This window comes from Gambusia affinis, linkage group LG07 (assembly GCF_019740435.1).
Source record: "Gambusia affinis linkage group LG07, SWU_Gaff_1.0, whole genome shotgun sequence".
Taxonomy (NCBI): domain Eukaryota; kingdom Metazoa; phylum Chordata; class Actinopteri; order Cyprinodontiformes; family Poeciliidae; genus Gambusia; species Gambusia affinis.
Window position 1 is genome coordinate 25,367,994 of NC_057874.1, and position 15,202 is coordinate 25,383,195.

Sequence of the window (15,202 nt, forward strand, 5' to 3'; positions counted from 1 at the left end):
ACATACAAAACAATTATAAACTTACATTGTTATGCTGGTTATATTTAATGAAGACAGAATATTAGCCACAAATGAAATTGTTATGGTTAATAAATAAACTCAGAAAAGCCTAGAGATACTCAAAGATATAAAGAACAATTTGGTTAGCAGTTGTCATAAATGACAATGGGCAAGTGAAATTGAGCAAAAACCTAAGTGTGATGATATGTCATTAACGCTACTGCTATTTTCTTTTGCTCTTAGTTTAATGGGGAGAAATATCTAACTGGTACATTTCTTTTTAGCTTGGAAGTAATGAGGCCTTATGACAGTGAGGCTTATCATAATTACAATAGCCATGTTCAGCTACTTCATAAAGTTTTATTGGAATTGCTAGACAGATAATTGTGGAGAATAAGTGTCTGTGTAAATCATGATCAATATTTTCAAAAATGTCTATACCACAAAGTGCTTCACAATGTTTTCTATTTCTTTTTTTCTTTACCAATCTAATCTTTTGATTATATGTTTATTTTGTATTTAACTGAGCAGGTGAAGCAAGCAGCAGAATATCTCCATCTGCTTTAGGTCTGGTTGGCCAGGAGGGCCTTTATAACTCTGTGCCTCTGACCTTAGTGCCACCCACAAGAGCAAATCCAGATGCAGACCGATTCCCAGGCTGAACACACTAAAAGTGGGACACACTCCAAGGGCTTGCAGCCAGGTTTCTTTCCTTGTTCAGAATAGCATACAGATCTCCTCCAAGCAAAATAAAAGGACAAAGTCAAATATTTTTTACGGATAAAACCTGCAATCTTGTCTACAATTCTTTCTTTTAAAAAAAAAAACAAAACAAAAAACTATTATATTTAAGATATTCTCATTAGATGCACTTCAAACATACTCTGGCACAGGTTAAAAAGAGAACTTTACATCACTCTTTTTCTCTCTTCATTCTCTGACATGTATTCAAACCAAACGTATCCAGTTTTATTAACTGATTGCAACTAATATTTATTTTATTACTTTCTTAAAAGTTAGATGTTTAAATACATTTTCTTAATATTTAATATGGAAGAGTGCCTACATTGTCTTGGACCAAAGCAGGACAATGACATTCAGAAATGCAACTCAAGGTAACATTCCTGCTACAATAAAAATATGTTACCCTACGAGTCACACATTGCACTGTGGGAAAATTAGAGTCAATAGCTATTTTAAAATATTACAGTATATTGAAAAAGACTCTTCAAAAATAGCATTGCTGCCAAAACGTATTTGGGAACAGATTTTGGGCTTCCCTCTGTAAGCTTCACAATTTATCTGAAGCTATTAATTAAAAGAAGTGACCGACTAAGACACCAACATGCTTTCAGCAACACCTCTGTTTACAGCATAAGCAACATTTCAGGTTGGCACTACTTTTAGCAAAAAACAGCTGCCAGAGAGACAGTATCTTCCCCCAGGCTGCCTCTCTGATGAACACAACAAACACCTTACAGCGTGAGTTCTCAGTTACTCAGATGTGAAATAAAATAAGCGTATTTGCAGTTTATGTATGTAAACTTTACATCTGTACACTGTGAGCACTCAAAACAAGGTCAAATAACTTGTTTGTATACACTGTCTTAGCCATTAAAGATGATTTTTATTCTGAATAGTTGTATTTTTACTTGGTAATAAGTCCCCTTAGCACTACTGAATGGAAACGACTGAAACTAATACACTGAATAATTGGATGGTGCAGCATATCCGCAAATAAAAATGATGCTCTGGATAATCTGCAGCAAAGTGGGAACTCTGTGGTTTGAGGCAAGTTGATCTATGAATATACCATTAATATTAATTTAGTTAGCTTTAGTGGTTTGTCAAGTCACTAGATATCCATCCAAGTGAACATCTCTGAGACAGAATCCATACTATCCAGTCAGCAAGAGAGTCTGAAACAACAGACCACACTTACTGTCTTTTTAGTTTGCTATCATGACATTTATGAAACATGTTGGCTCTTGGTTGGTATTACAGATGTAAAAAGTGTATCCCAATTACAGCAAAGCCAAGAAAGCTCTCACACAAATATCTGGTCTTTCCGCTAAGCAACAGGTGGATCCGGTTTATCCATTTACTTTCTACTCATGACACTGACTCCCTTCCATTAAGATGGAAATGATTATTAACAGCCTTTTGAAGTAGCACACATGCCTAATTAGATGCCTCTCCAGCTAACTCTCTCTACTTTAAAAGGCAGAGGACCACTTTATTAACACTCAGGTTCTCAAGTCTGTCAAAATGCTGGCTCAGGCTTATGTTTCTGGCTGCAAAGCAACAGATGTAACTTCCAGCTGCGCCTCTGCATATCACCAAACCCTAAAACGGAGCCTCTTGGAAGTGAACGTTCCTGTCAATCTAAGCCAATAAAATTTGATGATCCCTAACTCACTGACAGCATCTTTTGCCAAAATAAATTATGATTATGCTTGTTCTCTCTCAAGCTAATGTCTTAATGGAGAATATTGCATAAATGTCAAGGCCTTTATCCAGCAGCAGTTTAAGAGTTAGAAAGATAAGCTCTCCTGTTAGTGGAAGAAATTAAGGCAATTACCTTTTAATTGGCAGCACTGTGCTGTGAGCAGTTTAGCACAGTCAAAGATGTGTTTTCTCACCTTTTACAAATAGCACCTCTTTAATCAAATGAGTCAGGGGAGCTGAAGTTACATCAGCACAAGCCAAATGCTCAAACATGGTGATGGAGGGAGCTAAGGCTGTGCTTAAAAACACAGAACAACACTCAATAAAGTTGTTGCCTTCACCGAAGCAACTTTTAATGACAGTCTGTGGTGTAAAGTTGCTACCATAAATCTCACCCATGTGATAATGTCCATAGCTCAATAGATATGAGATAAAAAAAAGTAACTGTTTTGGAGAGATCCAAAGCAAAAACAACTTTTTTTCCAGAGAGCTGCAGCTAAAGGAGTTGCTCTGAATTGAAGATAAATTACTTACTAAAAAATAAACAAACTCGAGGAGACTTGGTTGGCTCACCTTTTTTTAATATTTCGATGCAGCCTACAACTGCTGCAGTACACGACTGGCATCATGACTCAGTGATTATAATCTGCAATGATTACAATCTGTGCTCTGGATTGATAGCAATGGCACAACCCTGCTCTGAGATACTGTTAACATCTGCTGAAGACCTGTTTGAAATATGGAGCAACAGAAGTCCTCATAATAAAAATCAGCTAGTGTGCGAGGGTGTATTTTCTTGAGAAACATGAATCATCCTTAAATCTCCAATTTCCTCCTTCCAATAAGCCCTCCCATTGTCCTTTTCAAACTCGTTAGGAGTCCATTTTTGTCTAATTTTATGGCCCATTTGATGTACAACATCACGAAAGCATAATTTTCCAGCTGCTGGCTAGCTAGATTACAGATATGTAAACAAAAAGGCAGAAATCCTTCAGTAGACTACTGTGCTTTACATTCTGCTAAGTAACAATAAGACGGAGAAATGTATCACATCCATCTCAAGAACGAATTGTAAACAGTTCAGCTTTTGAGTTTAATTTTATCAGTGTGTGGGAGCTAACAAATGTTCAACAGTTGGTAAGACAGTAGAGGAGATGGTGTATAAACCACCCAACTAATCTACATATGGGTAAGCATACCGTCAACAAAACATTTAGCTACTCTTATAATAGCTGTTTGGATATATACCTCATTTGTATGAAACTTACTTTATTTGAGATATAGTAAATACATTTATATAATATCAAATTACATAGTAATTTGATTTACAAAACAAGAAGCAATGTTGAAATGTTACAAAAGGCGCCCCTTGACTCTGGCTCAGTGCTCAGTCAATATAGTCCTGAAAAACAGCAACATAAAAAAAGCATCATAAAAATCCAAGCGAGAGTTCTTATGACTTTTTGAAACAGTAGCTTCTTCTTGCCATTAGCAGTTTCCTAAAGGTCACTGTAGTAAACTGCACAACTTTGTGTCATGTCAACAGATTCTGTCACCTGAGCTATGGCTCTCCGCTGCTCTTCAATTATCACTATGGACCTCTTGGATGCTTCTCTGATCAATGCTCCCCTTGCTTTGCCTTAGGGGTACTCTAATGAATTATTTGACTTTTTTAAGGCATTTAGTTGCACTGCATTATATTTAGGGATATCAAATTCAAATGCATACATCCATTTTCAGATTTTGAAACCCATTATTGGTCTATTACATAAAATCTCAAAATTCCCCAAAGTCTATGTTTAGAATAAAACCAGTTTTAAGGCATGAATAGTTTTGTAAAACTCTGAAATATTGAACATAAGGCCCAGTGGGTTTAAAGAGTTGAACTGATCTGAGTTATTCCCTTTTCTGCAACATCTGGTAAAGACAAACACTTTTTTGCTTTGTTAGATAGTGCATACTATGTGGATGATAATTTGAGTAATTTCTGTATTGGACATTTATGTTGTCGACTGCTGACAGAAATTTCTTTGACATCCCTGAAAAGATATGATGCCATCCACAATGATGACAATTATTAAACATATTTTATTTTTTCTAAAATATGTTTAATGACGCTTGCAAATGACATATTACTTAAACATCAGCTGAGTATCCCACACTAATAGTGCAAAAGAATATAAATAGCATTGGATTAATCCAGTGCTGTGAATTCACGTGAAGATTGAGATTTCAGAGGTTTGTAATTTACATGACCAGCTGGCATCACACACATTCTTTTGCACCCTGTCTCGATCCATCTGTTTCTGCACCTGCACAGGCTTTCCATGTTGGTAAACTACCTGCTGAGTAAGGAATATTATTAGCTCCTCTTTCTCCTTTTTCTAACAACCCATTGCAAAGAGGTCAAGTCATCAGAGTACAAAGTTTTTCGAATATACATTCATTTTTGCTCACGTGGAAATTTCATTACCTACACAAAAAAGTCTTGAGATAAAAGGTTGGTCGTTTTAAGGTCTTACAATGGAAAATTTAAAACTTTCTTATCCACTTTTGTAGTAGCTACACCTAGGTCATCAACTAATCATTGTGACGGAGCTTATTTTAGATTACAATTAGATGTCTTATCCCTAAAGGAACTGACAAAGCGTTTAACAGATGGACAACTTTAAGTCTTATTCCAGTGCTCCTTATGCTTAGTCAAACAGTGACAATGGATATCACTTCTTTTTATTTTTGCTCAGAAACTTCCTCAGTAAATTCTAAGCTAACTAAAAATACAAAAATATCAATTTAGTTTACCTAACCTGAGATAAAAACATCAGACTTCTGTAAATGTACTACTTATAACAATAATAATACAGTCAGTAGAGCAAAACAAAGTGTTTCCAGGAGCCTGACCTCACTTTTAATTACAGCCTATAACGATTATTTAATAAGCAATAAACACTTTTGCATTTTGTTGTGCAAATGAACACTTCAAATTTCACTTTTTACACACAAGAAATGCTTCCTTTCAAAATCTAAGACTTTTGGCTGGATCTTGAATTAATTCCTGATTAATAGTAATGGTATTAATGATCCTTTCAAGCTGTGAATGCATAGTGATGTACTGCTCACTGCATGTGTATTGCTTGTATCACAATGGAGTTTACAATCAATTTCTGACAACTTCATGATTTTTAAAATAAATGGCAATTCTCCATAATCCATTATAAACCAGCCAAGGATTACATTTATGAGCTATACCAACACAAGCCTCAAGTCTGCATCTGGTTCAAAGAATTTTAGTTGATAACCTGCTGGTGGCTGTTAAAAGACTTTCTTATGTGAAGTATGCTGGTTAATTTTGGCTTTTTTTTTCTTCCAAGCATCACTTTCTTGCTGTGTTCAAGAGAACCTTGTCTGAATCCACTGTAGGGGATTCACTAAAGCCTCCAAAAGACCTGCTTTAGTCCCAGCAGCCTTCAGTCTCAGGGCAATCTCTGTTCAAGGCAACAGAGTTTTGTGCTAAGATTTTCAAACCCACCCATATAAGACTCTTAATAAGACAAGTTGGGAATAGGGATCCCGGCATTCCCAGGATAGGGATAAGGAAAAAAAATACTATGATATTCTGAGATTATTTTTCTGGCTAAATCGCAAGACATCACAATTAAATTACTCATTAGTTAAATGAAAATTTTATTTAGCTTTGGTACAGTGAAGCGAGAAGTAAGCAACATCAAGGTGACCAAGACTAAATAAAGCAGGACGCAGCATCGATGTAGAATTTGTGATGACTTCATCTAATTGTAAAATGGCCACATAAAAATAGATGACATTGATAAATACAACATTGCAAGAAAATAGTTGCAGCCACTCAAGCATGAAATATTAGTTTTAAAGAGAGATGACTCACCATGTAGTTCTGGTCCTGGAGAAGTTCTTGTCAACTCTAGACAGAAAGAAAGAAATTTTAAAATTTCCTTATAAATACCTCCTGTCATCAAACTCTAGGTCTTTGTTTTTAGTCGTATTAAATGCAATAGAGAAAAAAACGCTAAATGAGGAAGCTTTCTGCAAATGTATCAATCAAATGTGAGCATTTGATAAGAACTCATTTTTGCCCACACAATTTTGCATAAATCATGATCATTTTAAAGCCAGTAAATATTTTTTACCAGTAGATTGCAATACATGTTGTACACTAGGAACGTGACACGAAGCCAAAGGAATACGCGTTCCGTATATTCTATTTCCTCTCTCCACCACGCCTCTGCCTGCCAGCTACAGGCTCAGTAGAGCCAGAGTGGAACTGTTTCAAACACGGTAAGTGGTGCCTGGCAGCTGCAGGGCGGCAGACTGTCGGAGTGTAGATATGGTTAAATGGAAGGAAACGCAGCAGTTTTAATCAAAATATCATCAAGATTAAAAAATCAAAGCAGAGCATACATGAAAATGTAATCTATACCTCAAATAATCTGAGAGATGTGGAGGAATTAATTAAAGAAATGTTGAAACATTGTTACGTTTTAAGATAAACTGATATGTACAATGAATAAAAGAAATATTAAAATTCAAAGCGGAAAATAAAGTCTATATAAGAGGATGCTAGAGTATTTTTCCTCCACTTGCTCAACAGGTCTGATTTTTGTAGAGATGTCACTCTTACAATAATGCCTCCTCTGGTAGAACCGATCTCTAAAATTGCACAAAAACAGACACTGGCTGTGGATAATTAATCTACAAATAATCACTGCCACTGCCATCCTCCCCAGGGGCAACAATTCAAATAATTACAAAGCTCATGCAGAGTCGACGCTTATAAAGGCACACGAGTCATTTATTGACAAAGTAGTAAAATGAAAATACCATCCGGATAATTAGCGCAACTCTCCTGACATTCTTATTTTAGACTTGTGCAAATATACTGCTTTTGTTTGCTTCCTAAATAACAAAGAAACTCTATAAAAAATGTGACACATGCTTAGCTTCATACCAATTATTGATCTTAGCTAGGAATATTTTGATAATTCAGTAATTATTGAGAAGAGGGACAAAGCAGGCCCTATAGATAGAGCACAAAATTTGAATAAAATATACACAAAATATTATTTTTTCAAATATCTGACTAAACTAACCTGGGCCATGTGAGCACACAATGTATGTTTTCCTGGTGTTTGCTGAATACGTTTTATTTTAAACATTGTAGTAGATGGTTAGTGTCTTTAAAATCCCTTGTACTGGAGCAGAACTCAATATATTATAATAGTTTAAAACAATTAAAGAAATACTAGGATAATATATTATGACAATTAAGTATAAATATTCAAATAAATGATTATTAAAGTATCAATAAATTGAATTAAAAATCCTTTTTATATATTCTCCAACTCAATTGAAATTTGTCCCAAGTTTTTCTCAATATTATCAGACATAAAAGAATGTAAAAAAAAAAATCAGGCATTATTGGGGGACATCAGAACTTCTGAGGACCCAGTGACCTCTTCCTGTCTCTTCCTTTGCTAAGAGGGCTAGGCAGCTCCAGTTAGCTTATGTTATTCTTTTGTTTTTTCTTCTGTTTTATTCCTAAGTTGTTTGTCACAATCATTATGTGTCGACACCATAACTACCAATTTACAAAACTTTGATGAAATTTTGTGAACTACCGTAAATGCTTAATTTTAGTATACTGTAAAGATTTCAACCTCATCAGATCCATGAAATCAGGTAACATCCTCTGTTTCTACTCTTTACAATATCAGTATACATTTTTCCCTCTGGAATAATTCAGCTCAAGCAGATTAGGAAAAGAGCTACTCAGCTGTTGGAATGTGGACAGAATATAATCAACCATTTCCAGTATCAACTAACTCACAGATTGTTGTCCATTTCAAATGGAGCAGTTTACATATTCAGAACTTAATTTCACTGCAACACATAACAAATTTCTACTTTAACCCTAAACTGGAATGGATTTCACTTCATTGCTTTTTCACTCTGGTTCTTATTGCACACTGCTTCCGCAGAACGTGTGGCAACTGTTTTAAGTAATACGTTTATTTGAATCAGGTGTGCAAAAGTGTCTCAAAGTATGCAGAACAAGTTGGACCAGAGGACAAAAATATTGAATTATTGAAGCTTGTAGTTTCAAACTTGAGGTTATGCTTACCAGACTCTAAAATTAAAGCTTGTGTTGCTTATATTCTTCCATGGTCCAGTCATTAAATTATGTATTCTATCGTGCCAAGGGGAAATTCAAAATTTTTTACATATTTAGTTATTTGTTATTCAAATTTGCTCATTTTATATGATTAGTTTGATAATATTTTATGTATTATATGTATTTTGTTAAGTCTTGGATAATTAAATGGTAGAATCCCACAGTTTGTCTCAAATGAAATGTTATTTTATTGAACTTTTCAGTGCATTTCAAACATTGTTGTATCAACCTTGATCCAGTTTTCTAACTGACTAATATCTATTTGATATGAAAACAACCATGTCAGGAGCTGCTGACGGCTGTTTTTTTATTTTTATTTTTTACAGTTTGTTGCGCCTTGTTATCAGTGGAAATATTAGTTTGCCAGTCAGCATTAGGTGTGCTGTTTTCCCCCCTGCTGACACAGACAGCACTCTGTTTTGATATTAACAGTCAGGATTGAGAAATAGGTCACAGCATAAACAATCCTACCTCCCTCTGCTAATGGATGACATGACGCCTCCAAAATGTGACAAATGTAACAAACTAAATTTTGCAACTAATTGCATTGACAAACAAGTGTTTCCAAAAGTTTTAATTAGAGAGGAATGTCATAAAAATGCATTAACTTTACTGTGAAGCCTATTATATTGCTTTTGATTCGGACTGCAATGTTCTGATGGGGTATTGCACAGCTGAGACTGAATTGCCATATTTTTATTCTCTATCTCTATCTATATATATATAGTTTATGGTAAGGGCGAACCAACCGGACATTGTCTTAGTGGATAAACAACAGAGGAAAGCCGTTGTGGATGTAGCAATATACCTCAAACAGTGCTTTGTTGAGAAATGTGGAAAAAAACAAATAAGGCAAGGTATCAGAAAGGGAATGTGCATCTACAAAAATCTTGTTTATCCTAGTTTATGTTGTTTATTTCCTGCTTGAAGGTAACATAAATAAACACCACATGGATGTCCAGTTGTTCTACCATTGAGGAAAGAAATAAGTTCCAGAGATGAATGTGATTCAATGTGAAATGAGTATCAGCTCCAGAAATAAACAAAAGATCTTGTGAAGATGGTGACAGACTCTTGTAAGAAAGTGTAATTTTCCATATTAAAACAGCATGGTTGAAAGGCTTGACATGGAGGAAGAAGCCATTACATAAAAAGTCAGATGGTGAGGAAGGAACATTGTGAGGAAAGATTCAAGCTGCATCTCAACACATCAGCAAGGAAGGTAAAACTTAGCTGAAAATTGGCTTTTCAAATGGACTTAAGCATTCTGCTACTCTATGGGGCTTAAAGGCAACAGAGCAAATGTTTTGAAGTGGGCATCATAATGCCATAACCTAAATACCAAAGATGATAAGAGGGCAGAGTTGAAAAGGTGTGTATGTAAGCAGAGCCACCATCAAACATGACAAAGTTACATCACTTTTTCCTGAAGGAACAGGACAAAATTTCAGCAAACTATATGAAGCTTGTAGAAGAAACCCAAAATATTTAATCAACAATCTTACTTTTCACTGCAGTTACATGAATACCCTTTAAACAGAAATCAGTAAAAGTGTTTTCTTCAACCAGTCATCTTTACGGATTTAGATGAAACTGCTTAAATCTAAGGCTTCCTTCTGGTTCAGCTCTGTTTTTTCTTTCTATTGTTGTGAATTTTCTGTTTTCATGGCTGCTTGCTTTTAGTCTTTGTGTTTCTGTTGCTGTGACATTGTCCTGGGTCTACTGCTGTGCTTTCCTCTTGCAATATCCCCAGTGTATTTGTTAGATTTTCACTCAATTTTAGTTACAACTGAGTGGAAGCCACCTACATGTTATGCCCCATCAGTTGAATTGTTGCTAAGTGATTGTGCAATCCTTTTTGTTTATGCAAAAGTTGTGCAAAATGAGACAATTGACTTCTAAAGGGGCAAATATGAATTGTTGTTACCATGGCAGCTCCTAGGCATGCTAGGTTTTTACCAGGTAAATTAATTGTATTGTCATTAAAAAGAAGAAGTTTAAATGCAAACAAAGAGAATCATACAAGAAATAACACATGATTTCTTAATATTTTATGCTGTTCTAATTAGTTTAACAATTCAAAAGAAAAAATGTTTCTTAACCCAAAACCTACTGATTGTCATTGAAATGTTTGATTATTGTTAATCATTACTTATAGTATCACAATAAGCTCTGAGGATTGAGCAAAGATCCTAACTTCTAATTCCAATATATCAAAAGATGATCAAATAGAAAACACAAAAATACAAACTATTTAGCAACAAGTTGTGTATCTTTCTCCATGTTTGCTTTGATTTCTACAAACCTGCTTCTTTTACAATGGTAAAGAGAAATCTTCCAGTGATCAAGTCCATTCAACTGTTGCATTGTTATTAACAGACATATAACAATCTCTATTATGTGTAATTTAGAAAAACCATAAAATGTATTTTTAATGTGTAATTCTTAGAATTCTAGAAAAAATCTCCAGGTGCTTATATGTCACACTTTCAAAATAAAGTGGAGACTCAGCTTGCACAAGAAAGAAAAAAATTGTTTGATGTCTGGCACAACACTGAAAAAGACATAAAATGTCTTTCTGTTACACTCACATTCTTTGCTCATAGAGTACGGATGTAATTTTATCCCACTTGACATCGTAGGATGATCTGGGCTGAGCACATCAAATGCTAAGTGATTAAAGTAAACATCAGTGGGGAGAGCAATGATATTGGGCTGCACTAGTGCAAAAGGTGTTGGAGAGATGACATTTATTAGTGCCACAAGAAATGTGTCTGAAAATTCAAAATTCTCTCTGCAGAAATGACTCCAGTCCTCCAGGAGTTTTACTAAATATGGCAGGTTCAGCCATCTCTAGTCAACTAAAATCATGCTGCTAAGATTGCATAGATCTCTAGGAAGAAAGTTAAAAACAAATTCTTACTCGTATATGTTGCCTGATTTTAAAATGCTTTTTTTTAAAAGAAAGAATTAAGATGAAAAATGTTTAACTGCAAATTATAGTTATCAGGTTTTATTAAAACTCATACCTCTGACATTGCTCTTCTTAGCACCACAGATGAGATTTTGATGCATAGTGGGACAGAAAATTGTACTGTTGTAATTATGCTGGATTAATCCTTTGTCTTTGGTACAGTCAACTTTTGGTTCATAACCAACAGACTAAGGGATTGATTAGTCATTTGGGATCTGCTTTGAAATGGTTTACTTCACATTTATTTGACTAATCCTATTCTGAAGCTCTGCCAAATTACAGGTTGTTGTCCAGTTTCACTATTGGGACTCCTATTGTTTTCAATGTCTACCATGCCTTTTGGGCACATTTTGAGCATGTTTTGATATATATTTTCTTATCAATGCAACAAAGACAATGTAGAATTTCATTTAAACTCCACCAGGTTTTTAGGTTGCTTCATAAAAAAAAGTTGGATGGCTGATATCTTTCTTCTATAAAAAGAAGAAAGATATCAGACTAAAATCTTTGTGTGTGTGCTCCAAACAAGATCAATTCTCTTGTTTTGGAAACTCTTAGTTCTTTAGTTCTTTATGGTAAATTCACAATCAGGATACTTGGGATATATTTTGACCAAGGTCTTACATTAAATACATATCTGTGGATTGTATTTAGTGTATAAAAAGAGAGTAAAGTAACCTAAGGGTAGATATTGAACTTCTGTAATGGTAAGCACAGAGAATCTTATCTGATTATATACATAACCAGGAAAGAAAATCCATGACTGTATTATTTTCCTTTTTCTCTGTATGTCCTTTAATAAAGAAGATAAAAGTGAAGCAACAGAAAAACTTTCTGAAATATTTTGAGACCCAGCTGTTATCTTGACCACTTCAGTATGTCCCTGAGTTTTTAAGCCTAAAAAAAAGAGTTGCCCAAAGCAGAAATGAGCAACCTCTGCTCTTTCCTATATGTACAGTTCTGCACCCCATCTCCTTCAGTAATTATACGGCTGCCTGGAACTGCAAGGTGGGTTTGCCTCAGAAGCAATCAGAAACAGAGATGAATTAAAAACTGTTCATTTTGAATGTTTTATTTAATTTATGTTTAAATTTATTTTTTAGGCTAAAACCTAAACATCAAAGTTAAGAAAAAACGAGGTCATCTTGAAAAAGCAATGAAATGAAAAAAAGAATAGAAAACATACATCAACAAAGTGTCTTTACACTATCACACCAAGCTCCTCAACACAATCATAAGGTGGTAGCAACACCTGCAAGGGTAACTGTAACAGAGCAGTGAGATATGTGTACAGCTTATGATCTTACATGAGTGAACTCTTCCTTTTGTCTTGAGGCTGAAAGCTGACTCACTGTTACTGTTTACGAAGAGTCTTTACACCACTACTAATATTGGTTAACAAACACTGCAGAAACCACACATTTTTGTAGACATCAACAAACCTCCGACATGACACTGTGTGGCTATTTATTCACCCTCATCAGAAACTGTAGAGTTCATTTAAATTGATTGGTTTCTTGGCACAGACTTGACTTTCAATCACAGCCCATGAATTTTCGTTGGGCTCTTCCAGATGTCTAATGTAATGAAAGTCTGCTTTACCCATTCTAAAACCAGTTTGAAGCATCTTTGGGATCATTATCCTTTTGGTAGGGCAACTTTTTTTACCTGGTTATGTACATAATCAAAATCCCAGTCAAAATATGAGCTATCTGGTCATAAGTATGTTTGTGGAGTACTGCTAAGAACATTGTGTTTCTTAATGCTGCAACAATTCCTTAAAATATCTTGTTATATTAAATATTTAAAATCCTTGATGTAAAGTTTACCATTATTCTCTATTTATTAAGTTCATCTTGTGCAACTGTCTAGTTTTTCCTTGCTGAGATGGTCATGTTTTTCGACAGATAAAGCTATTGTAGTTTAAGGATCTTTTATTTGCACTAACTGTAATGGACAGAGACAGAACAATATGAGCCAAAAACCTGTGGTTAAAGTCCCAATACATTATAAACTTAGCGTTAAATAAAGAAAAAATTGAAGCAAAAAAGCAAGCTGAATTATTTTAGCATAACAGCATGATGCAACAATAACTCTGCAGATGGATACATTTCTGAGTAATAAAACAGCTTTTTCTGCAGATATAATCAAGCTTCAGTCAGATAAGTCACCCAGATAGATCAGTATCAGCTCATCATCTCTACTCACATATTTTTAACAACCCTGAGGTTGAAAGTAAGCACAACTGTGATGATGATGAGATATTTCCGTAAAGGAATCATGTATTTGAGGATGTCCATATTTCCAGCTTTGAATATCTAGCAGGAGCTCATCTGAACATTGATGGAAAAAAGCAAAAACCTTGTATAATCTTTAAGGACACTTTTGCACATATATATGTGCAAACGTGCACATATCAGAGATAAACTCTGATTAATTCAGAGATTAATCAAAGTTGATTGATCTCTGAATTAATCAGCTCTGCATCAAATCAACAGCTAGACAAGTTTTTGGGATGAATAAGTTTGGCTTATTTTAAGTTTTCTAAACTTGTCTGTACTGTATTAATTAAGTAAAATCCGCAAATGAATTGAAACGTGTCCATCCATTTCTTTGCTGTCCAGTGGCTTCTGTCAACGACAGAACTGGCTGTTATAGGATGCAATTTCCAATTGTTGTTTTGTACATCCGTTCTCCTTGCTCCAACAACATCATCTTCCAACAGCAATTAGAATTCAATTTCACACGGAAATTATCTTGCCACCAAATAACATCTCCAAAGACAGTGTCACAAGTCTGAAGCTTCAAGCCTGAGCTCAATTCATTTCTGTTTGACAATTATTTTCCGGTTATTCATTAAGCAATTATTTCCTCACAGGGTCTAATTTTCAGCAGCAGGAATTTTAGCAGCAGAGGAAAATTCTCTTCAATGTGGAAGCAAAATAAATCACCACGATATATTAAAATGCAAAGTAGAAAAAGGTACAACAAACATGCTAATTTGTACCTGACAACTGCTTACAAGTAAATGATGCTGAAACTCTGTTGTACAGCAGCTGCTGCTCTGCCACACTTTCACATACATAGGGTATGACGTCTCTTCTGCCGCTAATAATTAATGTCCTCACTGTATAATGGTCAATAAAAACATCATAAAGGCCGTCCTTATATCCTCCTATATTATAGCTCCTAAAGAGAAATCTGAATAATCTGAAATCAAAATCGGCAGCTTTATAAAAAAAAATGGAGATTGAAAACTTTTTTAAAAAATTAATTGGTGAGACAAAAAAACTCAAAATACTGTAAAACAATTAATTTGATATAATTGCAGCAAATCTAAAACAAATTACAGCATCTGATGTTTTTAATAAAAAACCAGACTTTCCAATTTTCTATCAACATTATTAAAGTTTGTGAGCATTCACGTCATTCAGCGTTGCCTCCGGTGTTGGACCTTATTAGTTTCTTGTGTTGGGACTGAACTATATACTGGGAAGAGTAAGACTTGTATGCAAGCTATTAGTCCCAGAATGCACTGCACTAACCCACTTTCATTTTCTAGGAGGAATACAAAT

General features: G+C 34.7%; 1 protein-coding gene across 6 annotated transcripts in view; it reads right to left on the minus strand.

The window, feature by feature from the left end:
• rap1gapb (RAP1 GTPase activating protein b) overlaps positions 1–15,202 on the minus strand; it is an 89,878-nt gene that overhangs the window by 45,891 nt on the left and 28,785 nt on the right. For all 6 annotated transcript variants that reach the window (XM_044121695.1, XM_044121691.1, XM_044121698.1 and 3 more), the window contains exon 2: positions 6,350–6,385. The gene's annotated coding sequence lies outside the window, so the exon portion shown is untranslated. The remainder of the gene's footprint in view (positions 1–6,349; positions 6,386–15,202) is intronic.